The sequence below is a fragment of the Podarcis vaucheri genome (assembly GCF_965113315.1).
Source record: "Podarcis vaucheri genome assembly, chromosome: 2".
Taxonomy (NCBI): domain Eukaryota; kingdom Metazoa; phylum Chordata; class Lepidosauria; order Squamata; family Lacertidae; genus Podarcis; species Podarcis vaucheri.
The window spans coordinates 56,654,347-56,672,864 of record NC_138760.1 but is presented as its reverse complement, the minus strand read 5'-3'; positions in this window follow the sequence as shown (position 1 = coordinate 56,672,864).

Sequence of the window (18,518 nt, the reverse complement as noted above, 5' to 3'; positions counted from 1 at the left end):
TCTGACCAACACTCGCTGTGTTTCCCCCATCTGCTCTCTCCAGCACACTGTGCTGACAAACATATCAGCATCACTTCCACAAATAAGCAACCTTGCTTGTTAAGTGATAATGCTCCATATCTAAAAATGGATTTGAGAAAGTTGCCTCTTTAGAAAAGTCCTAAGCATGCTGCATTTCCTTTGAATAAATCACAGCCCAGTCCTAAGCTTATTTACTTTAGAACTACATTCTGCTCAGTTCAATGAGGGTGACTCCGAAGTAAGTGTATACAGATTTATGTACCAAAGTTTAACATATGATGCTCAGTTATGTCTCCAGTGTGCCAGTGTGGTGTAGTGGTTAAGAGCAGTGGACTCGTAATCTGGTGAACCAGGTTCGCGTCTCCTCCACATGCAGCTGCTGGGTGACCTTGGGCTAGTCACACTTCTCTGAAGTTTCTCAGTCTCACCTCACAGAGTGTTTGTTGTGGGGGAGGAAGGGAAAGGAGAATGTAAGCCACTTTGAGACTCCTTTGGGTAATGATAAAGCGGGATATCAAACCCAAAAAATCCAAAACTGCTTTATCTCTGTTGTTTTCCCCCTCCCACTTTTTATAAGCTGGCAGTCTTTTCTGCACTGATGTTCCACTTCAGATTGCAGCTTTCATGGTTATTGGGGGGGGGGATGAGGTGATGAGAAAGAGACCTGGAGAATACATGTGATTTGAGCAATATGTAATTTAGTTTTTACAGTTTGATGTTCAAATCACTTTAACCTGCAGCATAATATTTTGCTAGTTGTTTGTGCTCCAGTGACAAAGGCAGGCAGGTGCGAACCCACCTTTTGCTCCAGTGTGGTCAAGCCTTTGACTTGTGTTCTGTGCTGAAACCAAAGCTATGACTTTGGAGACCCCACAAGAAACCTAATAGGAAAGCAACTTCTAGAAGCAAGTTCTGTTGTAGAGTTCATGTGTTCATGTGACCCTTTCCATCTTCTGCTCAGGTTGTATATACAGTGGAACCTTGGTTCTCGAACTGCTTAGTTGATGAACAAATCAGCTCCCAAACACCGTAAACCCAGAAGTAAGTGTTCCAGTTTTTGAACGTTTTTGGGAAGCCGAACATCTGATGCAGCTTCCACTTGAGTGCAGCCAATCGGAAGCCGCGCCTTGGTTTTCAAATGTTTTGGGAATCGAACGGACTCCCGGAACAAATTACGTTCAAGAACCAAGGTTCCACTGTATGTGTAAATAAACTCATACATGATAAAGTCTCCAGTGACCTATATTCCAAGGAAACTGAAACCAAGCTATGTGCTGGCACCCCTAAAGTTTCTCACCACACAGAGATTGGGGTGTGCACAGGGTTTTTTTCCGCTGGAACTCAGTTCCAGCACCTCTCAGGTGGGCACCATTGCTGTTCTAAGAGAATGAGAGAGGTGTTCATGGTGAGTTCTGGTACCTCTTTTTCTAGAAAAATAGCACCGGCTGTGCATAACAATATTCTCTCCATAGTCACAGTGTACTAGGAATGGAAACAAATCCTAAATGTTTATTAAGAGACCCTAGTCATCTTATTGGCCATCTTCATAGCAGGAACAAGGACTTGGAATGGTCTGTATTAGAAGTGGTTACACAATATAAACAGAAACTAACATCAGCATGAACCTTGTCTAAACAGGCCACTTACCTGCTCATTTTAGGGTGGTTCTCCCTCCCTGTGCCTCCATTTGGTCTTTGAACATTCCTGGTACTCCATGTCAAACAAGGGACAATTACACTCTTCACTGAACACAAAAACAAAACTTGCATAATATAAGGTTGTACTCTGGGAGCAAAAGGACATTGCTGGAGCAGCAGCAATAATGGCGCCAAATAGCACTTTGAATGTTCCTTTACATCTCTGATTGTTGATTAAGCCTTGGCATGTCTCTGTGCATGAACCCGTTGCACCAAAACAGGGTTGCGCCACAGTGGTGGGGATTAAATGGATTGTGCAAACAGATCCTGGGGTGGGTAAATTAAGGGAAGCAAAATATGCAAAAGGTAATTTGGCCTTCGGGCTCCACTGCTTACTCCCATAAATCACTCTCCACTGTGTATGGGTGTGAAAGCCATACATGGGTGGATGAATTTAAATGCCACAAGGCACATCAGCAAGAGGTTACTAGTGATACTAGGCTGGAAAAAGTCATATTTGAAAGCAACAAAGCACAACCTCAACCCTCATTATCAGGATAAGATTGGACAAAGGGTTCCTGGGCTGCTGCTCAAGCATTGCATGCATGTTGTTTACACACGTACTAGGAGGGAGGGAGGAAAAAATTAATTCCGTTCCTTTTAAAGGCAAACTTCTCAAATAACACACTTTCCACAACAATACGCCAGCTAAAACCAGCCATCCTTCAAAATTTGCGCATCTCTGAATTTTGCAGTGCAGTTCCTCATCCAAATAATGTGTACAAAAATGCATGTACTGGGGTAGAGTGTGCATATGAAGCCTATATTACTGAAAATAACATACAAAAAAACATCAAATTTGGGGAAATTGCTTTGTAAAAATGTGTCTTATTAGAATAAATTGGCACTGAAATGCTGGTGAATTTTCAGGAGGTCTTTTAAAAAGAAACATTCACACACTAATATGGAAGTCTGGAAAGCTGAACTTAAAACTGGAAAAATTAGAAACTGGGAGGAATGGACTTTTTCAGATTCGCCCATTCCTAATACATGCATGTGCATGCACACACATGCGCAAACTAATCTAGCGCCATATAACAAAGCACCATGCATCTTTATAGTTTGGGAAGTACTATCCTGGCATGAGAAGCTAGCAAATAATGGTTTGCCAGAATACACAGAGATTCTGTTTCTTTAAATATATCTATACTACTGTTTGACAACCTTTCCTTTTATACCAAGGAAAATCACAATAACAATATTACACAAAGGGAAAGCAACAGCACAGCAATAAACACAGTGAAACAGTGCAGATCACTGATCAGTTTTCAAAGGTCAACGTGTCCATGGAAAGCCAGCATGAAGGATGTTGTTCAGGCTTCCAGCGGGAGGGTGTTTTATAATTTTGGGGCAGCCACCTTTTGAAGGCTAATCGAGCCCCTACCCCCACAAGATAGTATCCAGAGCAGAGCCTCCTCAGAAGATCTTAAGTGCTCCTTCAGGAGGTGGCACTGGCTGTTTAGGACCTTGAAGGTAAGAACCAGAACTCTGAGTTGGGTTGAAAAAGACCAAAAACCAATCTCAGTGCTTCCAAACAGATGGCATATATTAGCTCACAAATATAGTCATGCCACTACTTTCTGCTCCTGCATAGGTTTTGGCAGCATCTTCAAAGGCAGCCCCACATAGAGCACTTCTCATCTAGAAGTTGTCAATGAATGAATGAATGAATGAATGAAGGTACTTGGTCCCTGTCTCAAGACCAAATTCATTTTTCAAACAGCATTAAGACAGCACAGAACTAAGTGGTCGGAAGCAGCAAGTGCGTGCAAAATCTGATATCTGCTCAAATGAAAGCTGGGTTCTTTTGGTCTTAATTGGCACAGCACCTTTGAAGATCTGGACTATTTACAGTGGTACCTTAGGTTACATACGCTTCAGGTTACATACGCTTCAGGTTACAGATTCCACTAACCCAGAAATAGTGCTTCAGGTTAAGAACTTTGCTTCAGGATAAGAACAGAAATCTTGCTCCGGTAGTGTGGCAACAGCAGGAGGCCCCATTAGCTAAAGTGGTGCTTCAGGTTAAGAACAGTTTCAGGATAAGAACTGACCTCCGGAAAGAATTAAGTGCTTAATCCGAGGTACCACTGTATTTGGATTTTGCTCTCTGCACACTAAAGAGCCGTTTCACTGGGATCTTTGCTGCGGTAAAGGCTACATACGGGGCGGGTGTGTGTGTGCATTAGAATCGTTTTTGGAAATTCCAAAAAAGTTAATTAAAAGTAATCACTGCACTGCGGTAATCTTGTGCTCTAGACTAAGCTCTGTTGGGTTTTGCTTTGTGCCAACCCTGCTAAAAGTGCTATTTTCCGTGTGTGTGTGTGTGTGTGTGTGTGTGTGTGAGAGAGAGAGAGAGAGAGAGAGAGAGAGAGAGAGAGAGAATATGTGATTGCTAACATTCATTATTTGCAGATGTGCAAATATTCCAAAAGGATACTTGAACTGTAGTCTGAAGCCAGGAACCAGGTTTACAAGAGGCTCCACGGAGTTAAATGCTCTCCTCTGAGGCTCAGGCAGGCTTTAGCCTTCTGGTGTTCAATGCAAGCCATTCTCCTCCACGAAAGCCACCTGCTCACATCTCCTCTTGCACTCTCGGGGCAGCAGAGGTCAATTTCATGCTACCTCTTATCTCCCTCATCTGGATCTTTTGCTTAGTTTCCCACTGCATGCTTCCCTATCACTCATCACATCTGGAGAGAAGGGATGCAACAGCCACATGTGGGAATCATAGCGGTAGAAGGAATTTCATTAACCATTTATAGGCACTTAGCAGCATTTAGCCTGGTTTTGCAGGAATAGATGCCTAAAGAAACCTCACTAGCAGGCTATCACTATTTTGCAGGAAGGGTTTCAAGGGCATATTGGAAAAATAAAATGTGGATTCAAGCACTCTGCTGCTGTAGTGCAACAATTTCATGCTACCTCTTATCTCCCTCATCTGGATCTTTTGCTTAGTTTCCCACTGCATGCTTCCCTATCACTCATCACATCTGGAGAGAAGGGATGCAACAGCCACATGTGGGAATCATAGCGGTAGAAGGAATTTCATTAACCATTTATAGGCACTTAGCAGCATTTAGCCTGGTTTTGCAGGAATAGATGCCTAAAGAAACCTCACTAGCAGGCTATCACTATTTTGCAGGAAGGGTTTCAAGGGCATATTGGAAAAATAAAATGTGGATTCAAGCACTCTGCTGCTGTAGTGCAACAAAGATGCTTCTTTTTTGAAGTTATGGATAATATGCTCTGAAAGTTTGGGATGAACGAATGATTGATGCATACCCTCCAACATTTCTCCAATGATAATAGGAATGCCCTATTCAACAACAACAACCTTTTTTATTTTTATACCCCACCCATCTTTCTGGGTTGCCTCAGCCACTCTGGGTGGCTTCCAACATATAGAAAAACATAATAAAAAAATTAAACATTTAAAAAACTTCCCTATATAGGGCTGCTTCCAGATCTCTTCTAAAGGCTATATAGTTACTTATATCCTTGGCTCAGGGGTCGCATCGCTCCATACCCTCCTTTAATTGTTTTACTGTATGATTCTAAATGAACTTATGTGACAAGCAATTCACAAATTCATAAAAATGCAATACAATGCAATAGGTATTTTCCAGGGTGTGTTTTGCAGTCTGGAGAAGTTGTGAGATGGGTGTTAAAGAAGCGCAAATGTGACTTTGGAAGCCATTACTTCAAGTTTTCATATCCTTTGAACCTTTTAAAAGAAAAACAGGTTATAGGACGGCTCTATGATGGTAGAGATCTGCGGAGTCTTATAACTGTATATAAAAAAATCACCACACTGATTATAAGGATGTCAGACTTTTTGAGGGGAAAGAAAAATGAGATTCACAACACGGACTACAGGCCAGTTGTGTGAAAAACAAAGACAATTATTAATTAAGTAAATTACTGATTCACACTAATATTGGTTTGGCCTCGATTCTGCAGATGAAATGCATTTTTAGCTACTGAGTTACCAGACCAGGTGTGCTGTGCCTGGTGCAGAATGGATTCAATTACTGGCTTCATGCACTTCTCTCTCCATTAGTTCTACTGCATTGCAGACTCTGTGGAATGCATGGAATGGAAAATTAAGATGTGACATCGTTTTACCGAGAAATCTGTGCTCTGGGGCAGCCAGTTCTTGTAAATATAAGCACATGCGGACCAACTAATGTCAATCTAACCTAAGTATTGTGGCTGTTTTTATTCTTGAAAGTCTAAAGAAGGAGCAGGCACAGGCAGTTATCAGCTTGCAGCTGTTGTTCAAAAGAAGCTTTCTAAAGTTTGTATGCCCTCATACTGGGGTAGGAAACATGTGGTCCTCCGGATGTTGTTGGGCTACAACTCTCATCATCCCTGACCACCGGGCATGCTGGCTGGGGCTGATGGGAATTAGAGCCTAACAGCATCCAGAGGACCACAGTTTCTCCATTCCTCTTTGAATGGTCACAACTGATAGGCAAAATCCACAAACATGAGCATAGTTGATGGGAATTTGTGTTGTGCTCTTGGGGAAATCACCTTAAGCCCCTCCTATTCCTCTCCCGCTTGTTTTGCAATGAGAAGGTAACAGGTGATTTCTTTTCCTTTTTTGCTTCCTTCTCTTCTACCAATGTCCACTTTGGGCTCATTGATAGCTCCCTGGCAGTGGATCCTCACTGGTTTTGTGCGTGTATCTGCAGCTTTCTTGCATCGGGGATTTGGACAGAAAGGAACTCAGAAAGAGCTGCTGCTTTCTTCTCACATTGTTTACATGTTTATGGTTCTAGGAGCGGGCACCAAATGGATCACATTCTATCTCTCTTCTAGTGCCAGAGTTGGGATTAGTAGCCTAATCCACAGGTCCTCACACGTGGCAGCAGACTATATACGTGCATGTCAACTGCATGCAACAATCTGTGTGCACTCGCCGGTGAATGGATAGTAATTTAATACTGGGGTGGAAGTACTTAAGAGTATTTTGGAGAAGGTTTAAAAATAAGAATAATAATTGAGGAAAGAGTATTTAATACAAGACAGGATGCCTCACCATTGTGCTGTATTTCCCCCTCTCCCTCTCACAACACCAGTGTCAAAATGAGGGGAACGTGCTGTGCAATGAAATGTTGAATCATGCATAGTTACCCAAAGAAGGAACAAAAACGTATGGGGCATCAGCATCTCTGAATTCCTTGCCACACCTGTGCCACCCTCATATAATAGTGCAAGATGCACTTTGATGCAAGTGGAAGGTATCGTATTCGTGACCCTAAAGAAGAAAAGGCTACTTGGTTCACGGAGCCTGACGTGACTCAGACAGAAGTAGGAGCGGTCTTCCTGACACCTGCAAGATTGAATGCTGCCCTGGAGAGCCTCTAAAATTAGACTGATCCCCAAGACAAATGGATTTGAATTACAACACTGAGATCCTGGGGATTTCGAAATCTCATCCACAGCGACCATATGTTTGAGCCTGCCATATCTATATGTGAGCATTCTCACATATGTAGCTCTGGCTTAAAGCATTGCAAAGAAAATATGACACTTTGTGTTTTCAGAGAGGGGGAAACCCGACAATATGAGTTATATGATCCACATATTTAGGGAAGTTAATCTGGGTTTTCATAGCTCTCACAGTTATTTGACCTCTCCAGCAATGCCTGTTCCTCACCAACAGTGTGTGAGAGAGAGTAGCCAAATTTACACCTGTGCTTCTCATGCATTGTGCTGTGCTCCTTCCTAGGCTGTGCTTATGGTACGTTATAATGTGGTTTGATCGTAGACCGTGCACTTTCACTGTCTGGGTTGGTCCACTGCAACGTTTTGGATACAATGGACCTTAATTTGGTGAAGACTGCTGGAATAGATGTTTGTGATTAATTAATTAAATTTGCATAGCTGTTAGTAAATTATAAATAAATCCACACAGCAATCACAATAATCTTGTCGGGTTAAGATGCCCTCCACACTTACACATTTGTGATTCTGTAAGATGGAAAGCAAGCAATCACTCAGTGATCCTTATGAGGAAGTTCAAAATCAGTGGCATAATTGCATGAAAAACAACATGGTCACAGGAGGTATGTATGGTAGAGGACGGGAGGGCCAGAATGGTGGGCACAGACCACTGAGAAGCCACAGCTACCTCAGTGCAGGATTTTGTAGTGCCACATGTCTCCTGCTCCTAAAAAAGACAACTTGCGGCAGTTCCTAGCTCCTAAAAGCTAATACAGAAATCCGTGTGGGTATATCCTACTATCAGCTGCCACTGGTTTACTTTAACTTCTTAGCATCCCAAAGCCACCAACCTGCTATATGTTAGCTCTGTCCTGCTGCTCCAGTAAGCCACATTTTGTAGGCAATTGTGATATCAAGTAGCCAAGTAGGAGACAGAGGAACATCAGATAGCCTTTCTTGTGAGGTGGGAAGAAATGCAGAAAGAGAACAATTCCTTCTTCCTGTTTTTTAAAAGGTGGGACAATGTGCACTCTGGTAGTTCTCTCTCTCTCTCTCTCTCTCTCTCTCACACACACACACACACACACACACACACACACACACAAAAAGTCTATTAAAAAAAACCCTGAACACTAGTAGGGAGAGTTGGAGAGGACTACTCTCAAAATAAAGTCAAGATAACCCTCTTGTCAAGTCCAGCAAAATGCAACATGTTCAGAACAGAAGCGCTGGCTTCGAGGGGTGATATCTTGACCAATACAGTGAATAAGTGCCTCAACTAAATATTTGTTGCGCATTAACCTTATCTTCTGGGAAGGCCCTTTCTGAAATTGCCATGCCTCAGGCAAGCACGGGCCTCAAGCGTTCGCTTCCCCTCTGGCCTGCTTGCAATGGGCTGGCTCCTGTCCCCAGGGAGAGAGATGGCAAAGGGTCCTGGGATTGTCATCTGGTCCCTGAACTGTGCTGCTGTCCCTTATTATTTTTGTCTGCAAAACCCACTGAAGTAAATATCAAGTAATTATGGTGTTCTGAAGTGACCTTATGGAGCATGTGCTCAATTCCGTGGATCACGGCCAAAGCTACTATTGTTGAGCTGATGCCAAGGCCTGGGAGAGCCCTGGCTCCCACTCACTGTTTTCTTTGGCTGAGCTCTATGGATTCTCAGCCTGGCAAGAAAGACCCATTTCAAAAGTACTGGCAAGGGCTGTGCGGTTTGTCACACCATGGCACATGATTTAGGGCCTTGATTTAGGCTCAACACTGGAGCCTTTTGTTGAGCTGTGTTTGTACATCATTTGCAACTTTGTATTAGTTAATAAACGTCAGTTTGCTAAGAGTGTGGCACCGTCCGTAGAGCGGGGCAGGGTTTTCCCTTTGGATATACAACCCATGGTGAAAATAAGTGAGCAGATTTAGAACTGCTGTACCCATGAGGCAGAGGGTACAAAACCTACATAAATAAGGGCTTTTAATACAATGGCTGCTTTGGCAATAAATCTAAAATAATTGGGTACTTAGTTGAAGCAGGAGAGTTTCTCAGCAGTGTCATAAGTATTCCTGCTAATAAACGTGTATCACTTCTGATTCGCTGTATTGCTGCAAACTTGCTTCAGCATGGCTTGTGCTGATGGCATGCTATGCCTTAGGCAGAACCGTATCTATAAAAGGACACACCAAGAGGCTGTCCCAGGCTCTGTGCCTTTGTTAATGCGCAAAGACAGGAGGAAAGCCATCTCCAGTGAGCCTCTTTAGAAGCATGAAAGGGAAGTCTTGAGCATAAACAGTTATTGAATTTTAGCATGCACAAACACACATGGTATTTGTGATCTATTCAGTGCTCTGTGTTTGCCTGAGCTTGAGTCTGGACTAAAGTAGTGTTCTGATTCGATACATGATATCCAATCACAGAACATTTCAAGATTTGGACCTCTGTCATTGGCCCTTAAACTCTGAGTCATGATTCGCAGCTTGCAAGTTTAGACAGCCAATCACGTTGGGAGTGGGAGTGGCCCAGGCCTTCAGAAATGTATATAAGCAGTTGCTTTGCCCCTGTTGTCCAGTTCCGTTAGTTCAATCAAGGTTCTTGCTGTTATCACTGTGTCTTGCCTTGTGGGGACCCACCTACACTTCAGTATTGAGAGCCAGTGTGATGTTATTGTTAGATTACTGGATCAGGACCTGGGGAAGCAAGGTACGAATCATCACTCAGCCATTTGGCTGACCATGGATGCCACCCTGAGTTCCTTGAAGGGAAAGGTCATATATAAATGTAAGAAATAAAGAAACAAACAAACTGTGGCATTAGATACTGCAAGATGTGCCAAGGTAAGGAGACAGAAGAAGAAGAAGAGTTTGGATTTGATATGCTGCTTTATCACTACCCAAAGGAGTCTCAAAGCGGCTAACATTCTCCTTTCCCTTCCTCCCCCACAACAAACACTCTGTGAGGTGAGTGGGGCTGAGAGACTTCAAAGAAGTGTGACTAGCCCAAGGTCACCCAGCAGCTGCATGTGGAGGAGCAGAGACGTGAACCCGGTTCCCCAGATTACGAGTCTATCACTCTTAACCACTACTCCACATTGCCAGGAAGAAAACATTCCTGCCATAAAAGAAATTGAATGGAAAAGGAAATTTCCCAAAACTATAGAGCCTAGAGAAGTCATGGTGTTGCTAGTGTGATGACTGGAAGAGCACTAAGCCAGAAGAAGCTTATCCCACCCCTCCGAGCAGTCACAACAAGACCACACCTCCTTGCCTGAAGGGAGCACCAGGAGTGCCCGTTCCCTGTCTCTGGCTCTAGAAAGTTTCTGGGCTGTTATTTCCAGTCACAGAAGGGAAGAGAGCTTGGTATTGCTGAAACTCACCTGCCAGGATTCTAAGATGGACCTGGACATGATTGTATCAGACATCACATAAGAGCCATAGTTCTTCTTTGTTTTGTGCATCTCCCATTTTCTAACACACAATCATGAGGACTCGAAATGTTCATTTAAAGAAAGCTGAGTAAGAATCTGCATGCCAAGTATACAGACACAAGCGAGCACACAAGCAGAAAGCCCATGTGTACGTACAGACCTCAAGAATACTTTCATTTGCTAAGTCCTGCAATCTTATTGTCGCCATTCCAGAAATGTCAGCTATGGAACAGTGAGCCACATCTTGTTCTCCCTCTTGGATTAGCTTTGAATCTGCCAACTTTAAACCCCTCGGCTTCAATCCTATAACACCTCCTTTAGAGTAAATCTCGCTGGGCTCACTGGGACTTACTTCTGAGTAGACAAGGCTCTGTCTGTTGGTTGCTTTTTATCATGCGTAGCAGAAGCGGCACAGTTTGTTTTCAACAACCAGCAGATCTTAGGTCTGCTTAGCTGCTGCCAGTGTGGAAGGACACATAATTGGCTTCTAGCGAGTATACAAACTACTCAAAGATGCTAATGTTACAATTAGCACTTGTAACCTCACGGATGGTGCCGGATATGACGCCTCTAAGGACACAACCGGTGCTGTATGTGTGTGCTGTGCCAAGGAAATTTGGATTCTGTGCCAAGAACAGTGACACTCTGCAACCTGGAGGCCTCGTACAAATTAAGCAAAGCTGCACACAATGACTTGTTCCGCACAATTTGCCCAGCTTCTATTAGCTGGCCAGGAGCAGGGGGACACAAGAAGCAGTGATGCCAAGCACTGAAGATCATTTAAAATTTTGAGGAGGACTAGAATTGCCAGACCCTTTTAATATGGTATGGCATTATTTTATTCCATACACAGTAAATAATACATTTTCCAGAAAACAATAATCACAAGCTTGGCATATTTGGCAATTTGCATGAATATCATACATAATTTTGATAGTTTTTATTTTTTCAGATGTTAATCTTGCTGTCTTCCTTACATAAGAGAACTATTCTACTCAATCGATTGCTGTGTCCATATAGCATACGTGTCTAAGACAAAATTTGGTTCTCTGCCTCTTTTATGTTTCCCCTTTTTGGCTTTGTCCTTGCACTCCTTGTTTGGTACCTATTGAAAAAAATGTGATAAAAATTGCTTACAAAAAGAAAAGAAAAAGGATGGTTGTGTTTTGGTTTGCATATTTTTGGTACATTCAAATTAGATAGACTTGCTTTTAAATAAGAACTGAAAAGAATTTCTCTCTCACCCTTAGCAGTGAGACCCTCTTTTCCAACGAAAGAAATGCCTCAGTTTTGCCAAACCTTTTTGTTTGCCATTTCATTTCTTTCCCTTTATTGCTTCCTAGTGAATAGTATGAGAATGACCTGGCTTTTAGCATCAGCCGATCAGTATCTTATGCCACTCTCAATCGCTTTCACTCATTCCCTTAGCTTATTCAGCAGTACCAGCAGCAGCAGCAGTCTGGCTTCTCTGGACATTTGGTTCAGAGCATCCTCATGAGAACTCTTTGCTTGTGAGGCTCACAAAGGCAGACATGACTTTCTCTCTGGGATTTAGGCCTTTTAAACAAGTTAACCTTGGCTATAAACTCCCCAGTAAAACTCCATTCAGCTGCAGCTTGGATGACAGAGGTTTATATTTATTTTTGCTAAAAGGGAAAGAATGATACAGTGATGCCAAATGACTGGGGAGCGACCTGGACCTGACTTTGACATATGAAGCAGAGAATAAAGTTGGGAACTCTGAGAGCATTTCTGAGGAATGCCAAGGGGAGCCCAGAATAAGTAGCTGTACAGAGAGAACAGGCATTTCAGCTGTGAGTTAGCATTGAAGCTTATGTGTGGTCAACATGTTCAGCATTCCTGAGTTTGACAACAGTGGGCTTTAAAGAAATAAAAACTAAACCACCAGCATGTTAATTATGATTAATTGATGATTTTCTGGAGCCATTTCAACTGGGGTTCAGACCTGGCTTCAGCACCTTAAAACCATCTTGGTCAACCTGTAGGTGACCTCTGTTAGTTCTCACCGGATTTCAGTACCATCAACCATGGTATCCTTCTGCAGTGGCTGTCCAATTCGGGGTTTGGTGGTACTGCATTGCAGCAGTTCCACTTATACAGTGGTGCCTCGCAAGACAAAATTAATTCGTTCCGCGAGTTTTGTCGTCTTGCGATTTTTTTCGTCTTGCGAAGCACAGTGTTGGAAAAGTTTAGGAAAAGCTTCAAAAATCACCAAAGTCTTCAAAAACCTCAAAAAAGGCTACCACACCGCGTGCTATGAGTTGCTCCTCGAAGTCAAGTCGCAACTGTATTAACGGTGTTAAGAAAAAGGAAACAAACTTGCAAAATGTTTCCGTCTTGCGAAGCAAGCCCATAGGGAAAATCGTCTTGCGAGGCAGCTCAAAAACGGAAAACCCTTTCGTCTAGCGGGTTTTTTGTCTTGCGAGGCATTCGTCTTGCGAGGTACCACTACTTGGATGGTTGGTCTCAGAAGCTGATGGTGGAGAAATTCTGCTTGGTCCCGTAGAATTTCCACTCTGGGAACCATTAAGGTTCCATTATACGTTCCATGCTGAAGAAGTGTGCATGCACACGAAAGCTCATACCAAGAACTGACTTAGTTGGTCTTTAAGGTGCTACTGGAAGGAATTTTTTATTTTGACTATGGCAGACCAACACGGCTACCTATCTGTAACGTTCCATGTTGTTTAACATAAAGGAAACTCCATTTCTCCTTCTCTCAAGAGTAGTGCTCAGGGTGCTGAACCAGTGCCTAGCTGCAGAAAGGGCCTAGATGACCTCCCACCTGGATTATTGCAAAGTCTTGTATGTGGGGGATGCTTTTGATGATGGCCTGCAAATTCCAGCTGGTGAGGAATATGAACGTAGGACTGGAGGAGGAGTTTGGATTTGATATCCCGCCTTTCACTCCCCTTCAGGAGTCTCAAAGCGGCTAACATTCTCCTTTCCCTTCCTCCCCCACAACAAACACTCTGTGAGGTGAGTGGGGCTGAGAGACTTCACAGAAGTGTGACTGGCCCAAGGTCACCCAGCAGCTGCATGTGGAGGAGCGGAGACGCGAACCCGGTTACCCAGATTACGTGACTACCGCTCTTAACCACTACACCACACTGCTAACTGGAACCAAGATTATAGGGAGTTATGATTAGTTGTTCATTGTCCTCAAAAAAGATCTGCATCACTCAAAAAAAGGGTGGAAATTTGCATATGATCATTTATATGTACAGACACATATTTAGAAATAATTACTATAATTACTATGATATAAATGTCTCATGTGCCTGTTCAGTCTGATCTGTTGATAAGTTGCTGCCAACTGTTGTGGCACCTCATCAATGAACTGAGGAGACCCCTGCTTTCTTTTCTTCTGGTTCTTTGCCTTTAAAGCTCAGTTGGGATAGGCCTCAAATAGAGGACATTTTCAGGTAGAGAACCGTCCTCTGTTAAAAAAAAAGCCTCTGTAAAAAAATGGCCTGTCTGCCCATTATTACTCAAATTTCTATATGCTAATTTATATGTATAGATGCTTCCTTATTAAGATAGTGGACAGGGACTCATCAGCATTGCATTTTGCAGTGTGTCCAGCTATCCTTTGAGCAAAGTTTTTAAAAATGTAAGTTGAAGGAATGGGATGGAAGGGGGCAGAAGATTTGGGGCTCAGTTCCAAAGACCCAGGTTTGGGGGCTCTAGGCCTCCCCTAGCAACCCCATGCAGCTTGGTTCATGGTGTCATTCCGGCATCATATCTAGTGATTCAGCTGCATTGCTAGAGCTTCCCACCACAATTAGTCCTCTTGCCATAGCTCAGGCTAATAGCTCACCTCTTAGCTTTCGGCAAGTTATAAAATGGAAAATCTTAGTTATGGGAGCTTCACTGCATGGTGTGTTGTAATTTTTGTCCCTGAGTCATACAGCAAGAGCTTTTTTTATAATATCTTGTGTTTTCTCTCCCTGGAAATGATTACATTTTGAGAGTACCAAAAAGACATTTGAGATTAATTTCCCAGTAAGGGATGAAGATGCTGCAGACAACACTCTTCCACCCAGCATGTGAACGGGCTGCAAATCTTCTGCCTGTTGAGTGGCGTTGGCATAAACACACGCCGCATCTAGGACAAGAATGCAATTCCATGCAGCCCGCTCTGGACAATATAGGAGAGAAGTTCCTTACCATGTAAGGAATGTACATGTTTGATATAAGGGAGATGATTCAAGAAGGCAAAACAGAGTCTGTCTTCCCAGAAAGCAAGAGCAACGGGTGTCAAAAAGTATTCTAGGAAAGAACTGGCAGACAGTTTCTCGTGCAATGAGCTGATAGTCAAAAGTAAAACAGACACAAATCAGTCCAACGTTTATTATCGGACTCCAGCAATTTAAGGAAAAGTGTTGTGCAGAACATATCCCAAAGTACGTAAAATCAGATGAAAAATATGTACTGGTGCTGCTAAGTACATTTTCTCAATAGACAAGAGGAACAAATATCTTCTTTGTAAAATGTGTTTTATTTCAATCTCAGTAAACGTAGATGGGCCTCCCCATCTTTAATGGTTCAGCCTACATAGAATCATAGAATCATAGAATCATAGAGTTGGAAAAGACCACAAGGGCCATCGAGTCAAACCCCCTGCCAAGCAGGAAACACCATCAGAGCACTCCTGACATATGGTTGTCAAGCCTCTGCTTAAAGACCTCCAAAGTAGGAGACTCCACCACACTCCTTGGCAGCAAATTCCACTGTCAAACAGCTCTTACTGTCAGGAAGTTCTTCCTAATGTTTAGGTGGAATCTTCTTTCTTGTAGTTTGGATCCATTGCTCCGTGTCCGCTTCTCTGGAGCAGCAGAAAACAACCTTTCTCCCTCCTCTATGTGACATCCTTTTATATATTTGAACATGGCTATCATATCACCCCTTAGCCTCCTCTTCTCCAGGCTAAACATGCCCAGCTCCTTTAGCCGTTCCTCATAAGGCATCGTTTCCAGGCCTTTGACCATTTTGGTTGCCCTCCTCTGGACACGTTCCAGTTTGTCAGTGTCCTTCTTGAATTGTGGTGCCCAGAACTGGACACAGTACTCCAGGTGTGGTCTGACCAGAGCAGAATACAGTGGCACTATTACTTCCCTTGATCTAGATGCTATACTCCTATTGATGCAGCCCAGAATTGCATTGGCTTTTTTAGCTGCCGCATCACACTGTTGGCTCATGTCAAGTTTGTGGTCAACCAAGACTCCTAGATCCTTTTCACATGTACTGCTCTCAAGCCAGGTGTCACCCATCTTGTATTTGTGCCTCTCATTTTTTTTGCCCAAGTGCAATACTTTACATTTCTCCCTGTTAAAATTCATCTTGTTTGTTTTTGCCCAGTTCTCTAATCTGTCAAGGTCATTTTGAAGTGTGATCCTGTCCTCTGGGGTGTTAGCCACCCCTCCCAGTTTGGTGTCATCCGCAAATTTGATCAGGATGCCCTTGAGTCCATCATCCAAGTCGTTGATAAAGATGTTGAATAAGACCGGGCCCAAGACAGAACCCTGTGGCACCCCACTAGTCACTCTTCTCCAGGATGAAGAGGAACCATTGATGAGCACCCTTTGGGTTCGGTCAGTCAGCCAGTTACAAATCCACTGAGTGGTAGCATAGTCAAGACCGCATTTTACCAGCTTCTTTACAAGAATATCATGGGGCACCTTGTCAAATGCCTTGCTGAAATCAAGGTAGGCTACATCCACTGCGTTCCCTTCATCTACCAGGCTTGTAATTCTGTCAAAAAACGAGATCAGGTTAGTCTGACATGACTTATTTTTCAGAAATCCATGCTGACTATTGGTGATCACAGCATTCCTTTCTAGGTGCTCACAGACTGTTTGCTTAATGATCTGCTCCAGAATCTTCCCTGCTATTGATGTCAGACTGACTGGGCGGTAATTATTTGGGTCCTCTCTTTTCCCCTTTTTGAAAATAGGGACAACATTTGCCCTCCTCCAGTCTGCCGGGACTTCGCCTGTTCTCCAGGAATTCTCAAAGATGACTGCCAGTGGTTCTGAGATCACATCTGCCAGTTCTTTTAATACTCTTGGATGCAGTTCATCTGGCCCTGGAGACTTGAATACATCTAAACTAGCCAAATATTCTTGTACTATCTCCATAGTTATTCTGGGCTGTGTTTCCTTTGCTGAATCATTTGCTCAAAATTCTTCAGGTCGGGCATTGTTTTCTTTATCGGAGAAGACTGAGGCAAAGAAGGCATTGAGGAGTTCAGCCCTTTCTGTGTCCCCTGTTTGCATTTCACCATCTTCTCCTCTGAGTGACCCCACTGTTTCTTTGTTCTTCCTTTTGCTACGAACATACCCATAAAAGCCTTTTTTGTTGCTTTTAACCTCTCAAGCAAGCCTGAGTTCATTCTGTGCTTTAGCTTTTCTGACTTTGTGTCTACACGTGCTGGCTATTTGTTTGAATTCCTCTTTGGTTGTTTCCCCCCTTTTCCATTTTTTGTACACATCCTTTTTTAATCTTAATTCAGTTAAAAGTTCTTTAGATAGCCACCCTGGCTTCTTTAAGCACCTTCCATGTTTCCATCTCATTGGTATTGCCTGACGTTGTGCTTTTACTATCTCCCTCTTAACAAACTCCCAGCCATCATGAACTCCCTTTCCTTTTAGTATTGCTGTCCATGGGATCTCACCCAGCACTGACATATAACGCCACTCCTCCTCCTTTCTTGTCTGGTCTGTTTCTCTGAAATAGATTGTATCCCCCCATTATTACATTCCAATCGTGGGACTTATCCCACCAGGTTTCAGTGATGCCTATTATGTCATATTTAGTTTGCTGTACCAAGAGCTCAAGCTCATCTTGTTTATTTCCCATGCTTTGCGCATTAGTGTACAGACATTGAAGTCCATTAATCATTCCCCCGTGTCTCTTATTTAAGGATTTTTTCCTCCCACCACTAGGTCCGCGTGCTGTTTGCTCCATTTGGTCTATGACATTTGGATGATCATCTTCATCAATTGATAGACTCCTACCTTCAGGAGCACTGTCTCCCTCCCCCACATTAGTCAGTTTAAAGCCCTCCTGATGAGGTTTCTGAGATTTTTGGCAAAAACATTTCTCCCAACCGTTGTGAGGTGCAGCCCATCACTTGCCAGAAGTCCATCTTCTAGAAACTGCAGTCCGTGATCTAAGAATCCAAACCGTTCCTGTTTACACCATTTGCGAAGCCAGCTGTTCACTTCCACTATTTTCCCCTCTCTCCCTGGGCCACGTCGTTCAACTGGGAGGACAGACGAGATGACAATTTGTGCATTTAGTTGCTTCAATTTCCTGCCAAGAGCCTCGTAGTCTCTTTTGATCTTCTGGAGGCTATTGCTTGCAGTGTCATTGGTTCCCACATGAACCAAGAGGAAGGGGTATTTGTCAGTGGGTTTTATGATTCCTTGCAGTCGTTCAGTTACATCTTGGATCTTAGCCCCGGGGAGACAGCACACTTCCCGAGACACCTTGTCAGGCCCACAGATCACTGCTTCTGTTCCCCTCAGTAGGGAATCCCCTATCACCACTACACGCCTCCTCTTGGGTTTGGTCGGGGTTCTTCCGTGAGCTGTCCGTTCCAAGGTCGCCTGCACATTCCCTGATGACTGACTTCGCTGCTCATCTTCATATACCTGATTGACTGTAATGAGGGAGAGATCCTCAAATGGAGTCTGCTCTTCGTCTCCCATGCTAGAGGAGAGGACCTCAAAGCGATTGTGTATTTCTAAACAATCAGAGTGAACCCTGGGCCTCCTACTTCTTTGAGTCACGTTTCTCCATATATCAGGCTCCTGTGTTGGTGAACTATCCTCCTTCTCAGGGGAGTCCCCTGTCTCCTCCTTGGTGGGGACGGTGTGCTCTGTTGCTTCCAAGAAGAGCTCCA